The sequence below is a fragment of the Perognathus longimembris genome, chromosome 17 (assembly GCF_023159225.1).
Source record: "Perognathus longimembris pacificus isolate PPM17 chromosome 17, ASM2315922v1, whole genome shotgun sequence".
In the NCBI taxonomy this organism is placed as follows: Eukaryota; Metazoa; Chordata; class Mammalia; order Rodentia; family Heteromyidae; genus Perognathus; species Perognathus longimembris.
The window spans coordinates 4,890,581-4,905,902 of NC_063177.1; positions in this window are offsets into that span (position 1 = coordinate 4,890,581).

A 15,322-nucleotide genomic window follows, 5' to 3' on the forward strand; every position below is an offset into this window, starting at 1 on the left:
GGGAATGTCCTGAAAAAAATTAGAAATGTGAAGAAACCTTCATGGGACCGGAGACAATCTACTGGTCATTATGTGTCATTCAACCTAAGTATCTGAGGAGCAAACATTTGAAAATGAACTCTCCAAGGAGTGAGAAAAAAAGTTACATGTAACTACTTGAAATCTCTTTTATTTATTAATTATTATTATTATTATTATTTTTGCCAGTCCTGGGCCTTACTCAGGGCCTAAGCATTGTCCCTGGCTTCTTTTTGCTCAAGGCTAGCACTCTGCCAACTTGAGCCACAGTGCCATTTCTGGCCATTTTCTATATAAGTGGTGCTGGGGAATTGAACCCAGGGCTTCATGTATAGGAGGCAAGCACTCTTGCCACTAGGCCATATTCCCAGCCTTGAAATCTCTTGATAAAAAAGAGCCTGGCCTCCAGCAAACAGAAGTAAGAAGTTGTCTATAGACAGCTGTCTGCAATGAAAAGGCAATAAGGTAAGACAAATTAAGGTAGATGGCTATGAGAAGGACAAATGGCAAGAAACCCAGAAGCTCAATGGCAGAACTCAAATCTTTCATGGGATAATGGGAAAAGCCAAAGTAACACTGAGGCCAAGTCAGCTACAATCAGGTCTGAGACAGTGAAGGCCAGGAGTGCGAGAACTAAAGCCCAAACTGAAGAATCAGATGTAGTGTTAATAAGTAAGGAACAACAGAACCTCTATTTTAACACATGAACTTGCAATATGCATATGTGTATGCATGTACAGGTGTGTGTGTGTGTGTGTGTGTGTGTGTGTGTGTGTGTGTGTGTGTGTTTTCCTACAAGGCCCAGCAGAATGAAAAAGACTTGACCATGTTGCCTGGAGAAAGATGTGAAAAGTACCTAACATCTAAAAACACCCCAACAAATCTTCTGAAGAAAACAATTTATACCATTATAATAAAAATTGGACCAACACAAAACAATGTACCATTCTCTAAGGCTGTAAATACTATGAAATTAGTAAATAAAAATTTGAGCACAAAGGACTAAATGGATTATGGTAAAAATAAGGGAGTAGAATGGGAAATATTGTGACAGTAAATGCTGTTACTTCTTTTTTCTATGTGGGGACAACAGAACCATTTCCAGATATACAACACCTTAAAAATATTCTCTTAATGTTTATTTAAAAAAAATTAACCCAAGGGCTGGGAATATGGCCTAGTGGCAAGAGTGCTTGCCTCATATACATGAAACCCTGGGTTCAATTCCTCAGCACCACATATACAGAAGAGGCCAGAAGTGGTGCTGTGGCTCAAGTTGGCAGAGTGCTAGCCTTGAGCAAAAAGAAGCCAGGGACAGTGCTTATGCACTGAATTCAAGCCCCAGGACTGGGAAAAAAAAAAATTAACCCGAGAAAATTTATTTCATGGAGAATATAGATCAAAGTTTGGAACTCAAGGATAGGACATCCTATGTAAAACAATTATTTTTTATCCTTAAAGTAGCAGAACACAGTTTTAATTCAAAAATATTCAAAATATTACAAGGGAAATGTTTTCTTGCTCCTTAGAGAGATCATTTTCAAGTGTTTGCTCCTCTTATACTTAAGTTGAATGAGACACACGACCAGTGAGAGCTGCGAGAGTGGTCACCAATGCATTGTGCTTTCCATGCAATCATTACTTGGAATTTATGGTGATCTGGTTCCAGGAATGCCAATCAATACCAAAATACTAGGATGTTGATGCCTTTTATGTAAAATAACATATTATTTGCACATCTGCTCCTACACTTTCAACCACCTTCTGTGTTGCTTATAATACATATGCAATGTAAATGTCTGTAAGTAGTTATTACACTGCACTTCTTTTCTGGGAAGTATATTATGACATAAAAAAGTCTTTTCCAGTTCAGGGCAGACATAATATTTTGTGTTATTTTATTTTTTTGTGTCAATCCTGGGGCTGGGACTCAGGGCTTATGCTCTGTTCCAGAGCTTCTTTTTTTTTTTTATCATAGCTAGCACTCTACCACTTGAGCCACACACAGCTCCACTTCTGATTTTTTAGCAGTTAATTGGAGATAATAATCTCATAGGCTTTTCTACCCAGGTTGGCTTTGAACAACGACTCTCAGATCTCTGACTCCTAAGTAAATAGGATTATAGGCATGAGCTAACGCACTTGTTTTTTTTTGTTTTTTTTTTTTTTTTTGGCCAGTCCTGGGCCTTGTACTCAGGGCCTGAGCACTGTCCCTGGCTTCTTCCCGCTCAAGGATAGCACTCTGCCACTTGAGCCACAGCGCCACTTCTGGCCGTTTTTCTGTATATGTGGTGCTGGGGAATTGAACCTAGGGCCTCGTGTATCCGAGGCAGGCACTCTTGCCACTAGGCTATATCCCCAGCCCCGCACTTGGCTTTTTGTGTTAATTTTGACCCATGAAGGGTTGAATATACAGATGGGAGAATCTGCACATATAGAAGTTGGACTGTACATGTTTATAAAAGTAATTGCAGATGTCAAAAGTGACTTATCAAATAAAAGATGTGTCATATTATGAATCATAATGTAGTAATAGTTCAGGCCTAAATATCTATATTGATTATACAATGCTGAAGCCCACCAGCGAGAAGATGGCATAATGAAAATTACTCAGCCCTTCATCTTAATAGTGGAAGGACAGTAAAATGCAAAAGGGTAGTTTTATTTTCCACTTATTTTGGTAATTAGATGTGTACTCAGGCATATGCAAGGAAAAACCTTAATTACAAATTAAAGGGCAAATCAGAAAAGGTTTCCTTGAGAAAATAATGGCAGAAGAAAGAAATTATGTTCATCTTAAATTTCTGTCTAAATCAATAAGAAAAAAATGAAAAAAAATCCCTGAGAATAAATGAGCAGGCAATTCATAAAAGAATACTCATTGGAAATTAACATAAAAATACCTACTTTATCAGTAATTTAAAAAGTGCAAATTAAACAGCAATAACATAAGCATGTTAAACCTGAAGCATTGGCAAAAACTCAAAAGAATCATAATCCCTAAGACTTGGAGGCGTGGCCTTTAATGTTCTGCCAGGAGAAGTGTAAATTGGGAAATTGGTGCTGTGGAGAGGAATTTGGCAACCTCCATCAAAAGCTTTCTAAATAGGGATACCTTTCCACTCCAAAATTACATTTCCAAAGAACTGGCTCTGAGGTGGTAGAAAGATTTAACCTCTAAGCCAGGCACTGGTGGCTCACGCCTGTAATCCTAGCTACTCTGGAGGCTGAGATCTGAGAATAGTGGTTCAAAGCCAACCCAGGCAGGAAAGTCCTTGCGAGTCTTATCCCCAATTAACCACTATGGCTCAAAGAGGTAGAGCACTAGCCTTGAGCAAAACAAAACAAAAACAAAAAACAGGAGCAGAGACATGGCCCAGGGCCCAAGTTCAAGCCCCACAATCTACAAAAAAAAAAAAAAAAAAAAATATATATATATATATATATATATATATATTTAACTTGTGTGGAGAGAGAGAGATGTTCTCCTACCAGGGTATCTTGTTTGAAATGGAGAGCATTTGTTCAAGCCAGGAGTAGGAAGGAAGTCACAGTGAAACATTCAGAGGCTGGGACTTCCTGAGCACTGAATCCTTGGCAGGAGGGGGTAGGGAGTCAGAGCTCAGGGACCACAGACTCCTGAGGACCAGTGAGCTTCGTCCTGTATTTGCATGCATGTGTTTCTGCGTTATTTCCTCTTGACTTCCTTGGGGCTTTCCTCTGTTCTCTGTTTTCGTGTTTCTGCTTGTCTCTATAGAGTCTAGACAATTAAGGAAAGAGTGGGAAACAATAAAGAAATAGGCCAGAACCATAGCAGGGTGGTGTGAGAGGCCAGATTGCACCAGCCATCCCCACGAAGCCCAGGGAGCTGATGAGCATCACACTGCTGCCCCCTGGTTCTGGGTGGGCCTCCTGACAGGGTGGTTTCTAGAGCAGGATATTAGTTGGAGTTGCTCTGCTGCCTCTGGCAGAACGGCTTCATCTGCTCCCTGGATGCTTATGTCTCCTGTGAAAAGTACCTGAGGGTTGCAGGCATCAGCACCCTATGTACCTACAGACCATGGTGCCCATCCTAGCTGCTCTGTATTGGAATGTGAGCATCTGGATGGCTTCTGGCTTCCCCAACTCTTTCCTCGTGACTCTCATGGCAGAGACTTTTCCAAATGTGAGAGCAGTGGATGCCAGAAAGCCCCGCACTGCCAAAGCACTGTGTGCAGAGCTCACTCACTACTCATCTGTGGTCTCTTTCCTTTCCACCCTTGTGATGAAGAGGAAAACTTTTTTTCATCCCTTCTTTTTCCTTCCCTTTCCTCCTTTTCACTTCTCTTCCCCCCTCACCTCTCAGAATAAACATTTGCAATATGAAGGAGGTCCATTGTGATATTTCCATGCATGCACATGATGCACTTTGGATGAATTCACCTCCTCCACCATATCCCCATTCTTCTCTTCCTTCCCCTCTGCCTCTTCAAACATCATTTTGTGGGTTTCATTATGTTCCATGTATGTCTAAAATTTCCTTTGGTGATCCTTTCCTCTTCTTCTCACATTCCTGTGATCCTCTTCTAGAAAGTTCCCCTTTCACTTCCAAATCTTAGTACCATGACTAGTATTACCTGAGTTGTCTTTCTAGAGACATATACTACAAATGAGTGAGAACATTTGCTTGACTTTTTGAACTTGGCTTATCTTGCTCAATATAATGATCTCTAGTTTTTACAGTTTTGGGTAACTTGGAGAGAAAGTTGGAGAAAAAAACCCAAAGAGGAATTTTATTTGAATAGTGAGGCACCTATGCAGTCGATACATATTTGTTCTGCATTGGGGTTAATGTTCAGGTGGCAGCTCCCTTCTCTGGGGGTCCTGAGCTGAAAGGGAGCATAGATGCCATCTCCCATCACGCTGTCCCATGGAGCTTGCTCTCATCTGCACAACTGGTAGAAAAATCACAGTGCAATTGTGTGGTGGCATTTTGGAGTTTGGGGAAGGGTCTTCAGACCCTGGCTGTGCTGGGAATACAATTGTGCATATCAAATTTAGCCAGTCAGTCCATACTTTGGGCTTTTGTTTGTAAACATCTAATACGTGCTACCCATGGTGTTTCTTCTTCAGTGCAAAAACAAAGTAGAGAAACTAGTTACTGACTCTCAGCCATAAGCAAGGGGTTGATGGCATAAGGAAGGAACTGTAATTTAATACAATCAATATGACAATCAGAAGAGCCATGGGAGCACCTGGCATCATCTGTGAGCCAAAGGCCTGTGTATCCTGCCAATGTTCGCTAAAATTGGCTTATCATTGGTGAGGACACACTGTGAGCTGTGATGGGATGGGACGGCTCGCTCAGCATCTCTGTAACAAGAACTGAAGTCTGTCTTGAGAGTCTCAATGACTTGCTGCTCTTCTGTCTCAGTTCCCCTAGAAATCCGTGTTATAGTTCAGTGTCCCTCCTTTTATTAATTAGTACTTGTAGAATAATGAGTATTCTCATAGACTGTACCCCAATAAAGGGTTTCTAGGGAACACAAGAGGTTGCAAAGGGGGCTTGGATGACATTCCTGGAGATTTTTCTTCTTGCAGTCAAGTGAAAGGAGACCCCAAAAATGCCAAGTACAGTTAATCTGGGATGTGGCATTGCCATATGCGTGTTCCACACACACTTTGGGGATGAGCCTTTGTCATATGGAGCTGATGACATGAGTCTTATTTCGCTAGCGGTCACCTCAAGACCCAGCTCTGTCTGTCCCATTTTTTCCTTTGTGATTACAAAGGGCCTCTAGAGACACCATATCAATAAGTTTACATCACTCCTAAGGAGATGAAGCATACATCCAGACATGGGATGACTTTGTAAGGAGCAGTTCTGACTAGGGAGCTCCCTCACAGCTTTATATTCATGAACCCAGCCTTGCTGGTAGGGCTGCAGGAAGGCTTGCTAACTTCCCAGGGCCATGAGCTGTAGGCCCACCAGCCCAGCAAGTGAACTGTTTTTCCAGTACTTAGTTGGCAGGTCTTAGTTGGCAGGAGAGCCAGGGGTGGGGGGGTGCCATGATCTAGCATAGATCAAATGATAATGGAACCAGGCTGTCCTGCTCTAGGAGACACACAGAGAAGGCCATGTAGAACCTTAGATGCCACAGACATAAAAATACCTCCCCAACAGTGTGTGAAGCAAGCAACTATGAAGTTAAAAATATCTGAAGTTGAGTTAGTTATAGTGGCACATGCCTGTAATCCCAGCTATTCAGAAGATGGACATGGGAGGATTATGTCCCAAGGCCAGTCAAGGACAAGTTTGTGTGAGCTCTTATCTGATAAACTAAGAAGGACTTGGGGCTGACTTATGTGATAAAATTCTTGCTTAGAAAGTGGAAGGCCCTGAGTTCAATCTCCAGTACTGGGGGGAAAAAAAACAAAAAACACAACACTAAGCAAATAAAAACCAAGGAAAATGGGTAAAGCTCATTTGAAACAAACTTACATGCTATAATTTTTAGAGTACTAACAGTTCCAGAAGCCAATAAGGAAATGTTCATATGTAATCTTGATCTTCAGAGAGCATGGAGATCCATTTCAGTGTTTGCCTGGACAAAATTGACTAAGCCTGCATCAATAAATAGGGCACAATGATATGGCAGCAAAGTCTAATTTGACAGCCTAAACTCCCATTCCTGCCTTTGTGAATGGGTTTGAAAGAAGTGGGAGGATTAAGCAGACACCAAATTTCTTCTTTCTTTCTTTCTTTCGTTCGTTCTTTCTTTTTTTCTTTCTTTTTTCCTTCCTTCCCTCTCTCCATCCTTTTCTCCCTCCCTCCCTTCCTCCTTCCTTTCCTTTCTCCCACTCCCTACCTATAAAGCCTTCCTACTTAACTGTAAAAGATTTCATTTGTTCAGCCAAGGGTCTCTGGTCTCTTCCTCAGAGTGGTGAGGATGCTGAGCTCCGGGAGGGGGAAGGACTCACTCCATCCCATGTGTAGGTCCCATCTCTGCTCACTCAGCATCCTGGTAGAAGAATGGCCCAGCCAACTCAGAACGTGAACACAGCATGAGACAACGACCTTGGTTTTATTCCTTTCTTCCATGGTGCAGATACCTTGCCATTGGCAAATGGCATCCGATGGCATCCTTGTGACTCCTGGGCTGAGTGTGGCAAGGAGCAAACCACCTAGAAGTAACAGCACCCAGAGTGTCATGATGAGAGTCAGATGGCCACTCTCTTCATGACACCACCATCTATTACCACCAACATGTGTTGACCTGTACTTAGAACAAGGGTCAGATGCCACTAGGAGCATTATAGTGTATGATTTTAAAAATTCATTCCTCATTATGATGGAAATATCACCATGCTGTCCACTGTTCAAATGTTCTGAAATGTTCTTGTTCTGAAGTGTTCATTAACATGAAAGAATACTAACCCAGAACACTTGCTGAAGATGGGAGACACTATGGAGTTGCTCCAAAAATCACAAATGGGACTACCAGATGACCCAGTAAATCTAATGCAGGGTATAGAACCCTCAAAAAGAAGGAATCAAAGAACAATGCACTCCTGTGCTCATTGCAGCACAATTCTCAATAGCAAGGACATGAAACCGACCTGAGTATCCATCCATGGAGGAATGGAATATGAAGCACACACACACTAGAATACTATTCTGCCATAAAAAGATGACATCCTGTCATTTGTGACAGGATAAATGGGCCAGGAGGACATGATGATGTCAGCAGAAATAAGCAAGCAGCGGAAAGATAAACAGCACTTAATCACATGCATATGTGGAATCTAAAATGCTGATTTCACCAGTGTAGGATAATGGCAGTCAGAAGCTAGAGAGAGAAGGTGAAGGACAGGGAAGTGGTACAATGTGCACAATTAGAAGGAGGGAGGAGGAAGGAATTAAAAGTATTTGAGGGGAAAAAAGTATTTGAGATGAGGGATCTATATGTATGTTGAAACACAACATTGTAATCACACCTTCATACAATTACTAAGTGCCAATTAAGAACAAAGTAAGGCTAAATTTAAAAAGATGGCAAGTTATATTTTTAGATTTCCAGTAGGAGACAGCAGGTCCAGTACTAACTGGGCTCATCTCCAACTAATACAGATGTGAGTAAAGTTTTTGAAGGGAACCCCCAAAGGGACCAAGGGCCTTAGGGAAATGGAAGACTCCAGAAGATGGGTGAAAATGGCTCAGCAAAGTGGGCGTGGACCAGGCACAATGTGCATCTAGCAGGGTTGTGTTTTCTTGAGTAAAGACACAGCTGGGGGGTGGGCGGAGCCTCCTTTAGTGCCACAGCCTAGGGCAGGAGGAAGCCGGCTGAGGGCCCGGCAGGTCCCTCAGCACAGCATGTGGGCATGTGTGCTGACCCATGGAAGGCCCAGGGGGCACATCAGGGAACAAAGCCCACGGGGTGGTACCTGAAACAATGCTGTGTGTCTGTGCAGACTTCCACCCTTTCTGGTTCCCAGAGCTTCCACTCCTGTCTTCTATATATCTGTAGGAGCCATCCCACCCAGGACTTCCCATGCCTCTGGGTCAGAAATCGCAGCTGATGGGGAGCCCCCCCCCCCCCCCCCCCCGCCAACCTTGCCCTGCCGAAGCCTTGTCCAGCAGTGCTCTGGCTGTGGCCTTTGCCCTGGGCCCCCTCTCCTCTGGCACCTTCGGACTCCTCAGCTCTGCATCCCACTTGGTCCAGATGGAACGATGCACCCACCTGCTGGTTGTGGTTTCCTTCTCCTCTTCAGGGGCCCAGGGAAGAGAAGGCAGCAGGAAAGCAAGGGCTGACTGTGTGTGCCCTTATACCCAGACAGTTGTACCTCAGAAGAGCATTTATTTTGTAGCCATGATGGAACAGACAAGTCGTCTTCAATTTAGAGTATGCTTGCTTGCAAAGGGCATCATCAGGAATCACTCTGCTAGCTCATTGGTCACCAGGTAGGGAGGAGAACATTCTGGACCTTGTCTCTTGTAGGGGTTGAGATGCAAACGTACAAGGGTCCTGAATATTTTCTGGTGTCTGCTTGAATACCAAGCAGTCACCACATTCCTGACCTCTAGGCAAGAAAGTTTGGCAGAAGCCCAAGGAAGACTTGGCCCATTAGCAGTCAGGCCTGTAAGGATTGGAGGCGGAGCTCATTACCTGCTCCCCAATCCCATTTCCAGGAAGAAGGTACTCAGGAAATTCTTTGCATGCTTTTTTAATAGTCATCCATTTCTTTCTTCTTCCTCCTTCTCCTCTTCCTCCTCCTCCTCTACCTTCCTTCCTCTCCCTCTCACATTCTTCCTTCTTCCCTATCTCTCCTTAGCCTCCTTCCCCCTTCCTGCTCTTCTTTTCTTCTTCCTCCCCTCTAATTTCTTCCCCCATTTCATCCTCCTCTTTCTTTTGTAGTGCTAGGGTTTGAACTCAGGGCCTCACACTTGCTAGGCTCTATCACTTAAGCCATGACCCTGAGCACCTTTTACATTCATTATTTTTTATTATGGACTCACATTTTTGGCCGCAGTTGGCTTGGGTCACAACCATCCTCTTTGTTTCTATGACAAGCATGAATCACCATGCCCAGGTTCCTATTGATTGGGATGGGGGAGGATCTCATGAACTTTTTAGACTAGGCTGGCCTCAAACTATGATCCTCCCAAAGATTGCCTCCAGAATTGCTCATTAAAATGTTGGTCTAAAAAAAAAAATAGGGGCTGGGGATATAGCCTAGTGGCAAGAGTGCCTGCCTCGGATACACGAGGCCCTAGGTTCGATTCCCCAGCACCACATATACAGAAAACAGCCAGAAGCGGCGCTGTGGCTCAAGTGGCGGAGTGCTAGCCTTGAGCGGGAAGAAGCCAGGGACAGTGCTCAAGCCCTGAGTTCAAGGCCCAGGACTGGCGAAAAAATAAATAAATAAATAAAATGTTGGTCTAATTAAAATGTGCACTTTCAAGCAGTTTGTCATTCACAATTCCTCTTCATGTGTACTAATGTGACTGGTGTTTATCAGCAGCTTCTGAGTTCAGTAAGGTGGGTGTCACTTACTGAAAACTATGAGTTTCTTAGCTGAAGCCAACTGTTTTTAAGGTAATAGAGACAGGCTTTAGGACTAGAAGCTGATTCTTTTCTTCCTTTTTCTTCCCCCTCCGCCCCCCACTGTTGTTCCAGAGTTTGCTCTTCACTAGACCTTCTGGCCCTACTGACTGCTTACATTCACAGACCTTGCTTGGGGGTCTTAACTCCAGAACTCTTCATTCCAGCCCCTGGGCTTTGGGAAAGCATACCCTCTTGCTTCTCAATATTTAGTAGCCACATAAGTCACCCAAACCTGAGTTTTGAAGGCCCCAGGCTAAAATGCCAGAGTTCTACCTGTCAGGTCTGGCCACTCCATGCCATATATAAATTGAGACACTGTACAGGGAAGACCAAGATTTATGACATGGCAACCATGGGAAGACAGCACTTTAGTACGTCTTTAGCCATGATCATAAGCATTAGGTTTTATAGACAAAGAACTAGGGCAGAGGAAAAAGGGATGCTTCATTATTATGACCTGATGGGTCACTATTTACTCCTTATTTTAGGAGAGGGTCTGGAAAAGTTGCTTATGCTGTCACTGATTATGATATGCAAATAATTGCTGGTGGGTACTGTGTCTGGAGGCTCTGCTATTCCTTAGGGCAACTGTCAGTCTGTCATAAAGTTGCAATCCTTTAGTCCTATCCTTCTTGGATTCCACAATGGTTGCAAAGTAACTACAGAGAAGAAGAATAGCTTTAAAGCCAGAGACACACACAAAATAAAGGAAGAGATGCCAAAGTGTTTTTCCTGTTCTTAGTTAACTAATAGGCTCAAGTAAGTAGTCAGTGCTTTTCAGCCAAAGAAAGTTTTAAACACGTGTTACCTCACCAGGGGTCTGGTTAGGATGCAGGCAGGAATGCAGGAGGCATGGACCCAGCTGGCCTGAGGTTCTGCATTTCTAGCTGCGTCCTGATCTCCTGGGCTGGGCAGTAGGGGCCTTTAGTGCTTTAGTTGGCATCTTTTTCCTGAAGACACTGCAGGTGTTTAGAGAAGAGAACTGTGAGCATTATTTTTGTGTCTTTATGTTCCCAGGCATAAGAGAGGGAGGCAAAGAAGAAACAAGGAATACACAGGCAATGGATTTTTCCATTGGCATCCATCTTTATGACCTGGAGCAGGACCCTCCTATTCATACTTCCTGTTGTAGGAGGTGACAGTTGTGTACCATTGTGTCTAGCTATTGGTTGAATGTGGGCTTTACAATCCCTGATCTGGCATCTAACCCACGTCCCTCTCATCTCCACCTCCTGAGTAGCCAGGATTACAGGCAGGAGACATCACACCAGGACTTCAGACTTTGTTTTGTTTTTTGGTGTTTTGTTTTTGTTTTTTTCTTGACAGTCCTGGAGCTTGAACTCGGGACCTAGGCACTGGCCATGAGTTTCTTTTGCTCAAGGCTAGCACTCTACCACTTGAGCCAGAGTACCACTTCTGGCTTTTTCTGTTCGTGTGGTACTGAGGAATGGAACCCAGGGCTTCATGCATGCTAGACAAACACTCTACCACTAAGCCACATTCCCAGCCCCTTTGTTTTGTTTCTTTCTTACATCACTTAAAATAGAGACTAGCAGTACTAAGAAATACTCTGTAAGGCTTTGACTTCAACCTCAAGAAAGAAGCCGGGCACTGGTAGCTCATACTCGTAGTCCTAGCTATTCTAGAGTATAAGATCTGGAGGAATTGTATCAGAAGGCAATCTGGCCAGAAAAGTCTGTGGGACTCTGTCTCTAAAATAATCAGTTAAAAAAAAAGTCAGACTACAGATGTGGCTCAAATAGTAGAATGCCACTTAGTCAGCAAGGGTAGTCAGCAAGCAAGCTGTCTAAGCTCAAGGTGTTGAGTTCAGGGAGCCTGAATCAGAACTTCGAGCTAAGCCAGTCCTAGTTTCATTATTCTGAAAAACTATTTATGTTTGACATTTTCACTTGCTAAGTTTGAAGGCGTGTGCTAGGCTTATGCCTATAATCCTAGCTACTCAGGAGGCTGAGATATGAGGATTGCAATTCAAAGCAGCCCATGTAGAAAAGTATATGTGACTCATATCTCCAATTAAGCACCAAAAATCCCCCCCCGACAAAAAAAAAACCGAACCCTGGTAATGGAGTTGTGCACTGAGTGCACAAGTTTAGGCACAGTGCCCAAGCCCAGAGTTCAAGGCAAATGACTGACAAAAAGAAAAAGAAAAAGAGGATGAAAATTGGGGGTTGGGAGGTGTGAAAAAACTATATATACTATGTTGGTTTGTGGCCCTTTCCAGTACAACTCCATGACAATCCTTTCCTTATTATTCAGTTTCTTTTTTGCTAGGGAGAATGAAGTAATAATGAAAAACTAGTAAACATTACTTTATGACAATGATCATTTCATACTTTCCATTGTCCATCATGTTGAAGTAGGAAAGAGTCTTGCTCTGCAGCCCAGGCTGGCTTTGACCTCCTCATCCTCCTACCTTTCAGCCTCCCAAATGCTGAGATTACAGGCAAACACCACCTTGCCCAGTTTGAAAAAAGGAAGTTTTTAAATGAAGAACAAATGCTTAGTTAACCTGTTGAGTTGATGGACGCCGGTCTAGGAGGTTTAAAAATTCCACTTTGGAAGTGAAATTTACAAAAATAAGTGGATGAGACAAGCTAAAAGGATGCTCTGGGCTCCACAGGAAACCGTGCCCCTTGCAAAGACTGGAGACAGGTGGCCCCTGTGAGCAGCACTTTTAAAGAGGAGGGCTTCGAGCTGGCCAACACGGATATCACCTGTCAGCAACAGTAATGGGAAGCATTGGTTTACATTGCTCAGTTCCCTACTGGCTGACCTTCTTAGACCTGAGCAACATCTCTTACCACACCAGCTAAGCTGTGGATTTCTAATAGCAAATAATTTGTCCAGACAGCTAGACCTCAAAACGCAACAAGCTTACAGTCTTGAAGAACTATAGCCAGTGTCTAGGGGCTCTTGGTTCAGACCTGATGCTCCACTCCTGCATGGCTGTGAGAGAGCTCACTTGTTCACCAATGCATCATCCATTGATGCTGAAACCAAGGGCCATTGCCATGGTAACCACCCAACCTGTGATAAAAGAGAGGAGCTAAAGAGGGGCTAAAGCCAAACTGCCCCTTCAGATTCCTCCATTCCATGGATATGGAGAAATTCAGGCTTGGGAAACTTTTATGAGGAGGTTAACAAAGACACAACCATGCTCATAGTGCTGTCCAGAGCTGTCCAGTGCTCTTCCCATTTTTCCATAGTGTGTCTATGGTGATGTTGACTGTGGCTTGCTGCTACGTATAGCAACAGATGTGAATACAGCTTAGTTATTTTCTTCCATCCAGTTTATGCTTTCTCCCTCCACATTCTCCCTCCCACCTCCACCAGCCTTCTGTCTGGTTTGAGTTTATTGTCAAAACACACCCAGCCAAATTACTTGTCTGCAGACATTTTTTTGCTGGCCTTCATGTATCCACAAGAGAGCTGCTAATGATTACCCTTCCCGCTCATGCTTCGTTCATCCTTGGAAGGGACCTGCTCATTATCATGCTGACTGCAGCCGGGACCGTCTGGAAATAGTCAGCCATAGGCAGGATTCCAGCGGCCAGTGATACTGGATTCCCAGCATCTTCTGCTGGGTCCAATCTCAGAAGCAACCATCAGCTCAGGCCAGGCAGGTTTCTTGGAGCCCAGTAAGAGGGACAGTGAGAAGCAGAGCCAGGGAGAGGGCACTTTTTTATATAGCTGGCTTCCTACAGCCCCAACCAGGGCTAGCTATTTAATTTTCCAGAGGACCTATTACAATATAAAAGTGTGGACCTATTTTTCAAAATGTAGGTGGTGGAGGGGATTTGCAGGGAAGTGCATTTCCTCCCATAATCTGCCTTTCAATCTGTCCTGAGTTATATATTTGCTATTTAAAGTTATAAGCATGCATTATAATGCTCATCTTTATATACTGTGCAATGCTAGTTTTCAATGCTAACAGAAGAGTCTTAGACTCCCAGGCCCAAGCAGAAAAGTCTGAATCAGCAAAATGAACCCTGTTTCCTAAGGAGCTCTATGGTGCATATGCACACAGAGTAAATGCCCTGCATGAAAACAACTCAATGAGCTAGCCACTGGTGGCTCCCACTTGAAATCCTAGCTACTCAGGAGGCTGAGATCTGGTTCAAAGCCAGCCTGGGCAGGAAATTCTGAGACTCTTATCTAAATTAACCATCAGAAAAGCCAGAAATGGAGCTGTGGCTCAAATGGTAGAGCAACAGCCTTTAGCTTAAAAGTTCAAGGACAGTGCCTAGGCCCTGAGTTCAAGCCCCAAGACTGGTATACACACACACACACACACACACACACACACACACACACACAAACACACACACACACACAATCAATCAATTAACTCTACCAAGCAACTCGAAGGGATGAATGGGGTTGACAATGATGGTGATGGAAAGAGTGATGGAAGGAGTGACACTGATGAAGAGGCACTATGCTCATGAATTAAATATAGTGCCTGTCATATTGAAATGCATATGCACAGCTACTTAAAGGTAGTTATCTATATACCAGCAGCTCACACCTGTAATCTTGCCTACTTAGATGGCTAAAGTGTGACAATTGTGATTTAAAGCAGGCACAGGCAACAACAACAACAATTAACCAGTAGAAAGTTGGAAGTCACAGAAATGAAAGTGCAAAGGCTGAACAAATACAGCAGTGGTACTCACTGGACACTATGTGAAAAATGAACTATACAATTTGTGGATAGGAATGGAAGGGAAAACCTGGGAGAGAGCAAAGGAAGGGGTGACACTGTCCCAAAGGAAATGTACTCATCACCTAACTTAGGAAATGGTAACTCTTCTGTACATCAACTTTTATAATAAAAATTTAAAGCTAAAAGCTGGAAGTGGGGGCTGGGAATATGGCCTAGTGGCAAGAGTGCTTGCCTTGTATACATGAAGCCCTGGGTTCAATTCCTCAGCACCACATATATACAAAAGGCCAGAAGTGGTGCTGTGGCTCAAGAGGCAGAGTGCTAGCCTTGAGCAAAAAGAAGCCAGGGACAGTGCTCAGGCCCTAAGTCCAAGCCCCAGGACTGGCAAAAAAAAAAAAAAAAAAAAAAAAAAAGCTGGAAGTGAAGTGAAGGTGTGGCTCAAGTGGTAGATCATAGACTTGAACAAAGTGTGAAGCTTTGAGTTCAAGCCCTAGTACTGGTGCAAACACACACACACACACACACACACACA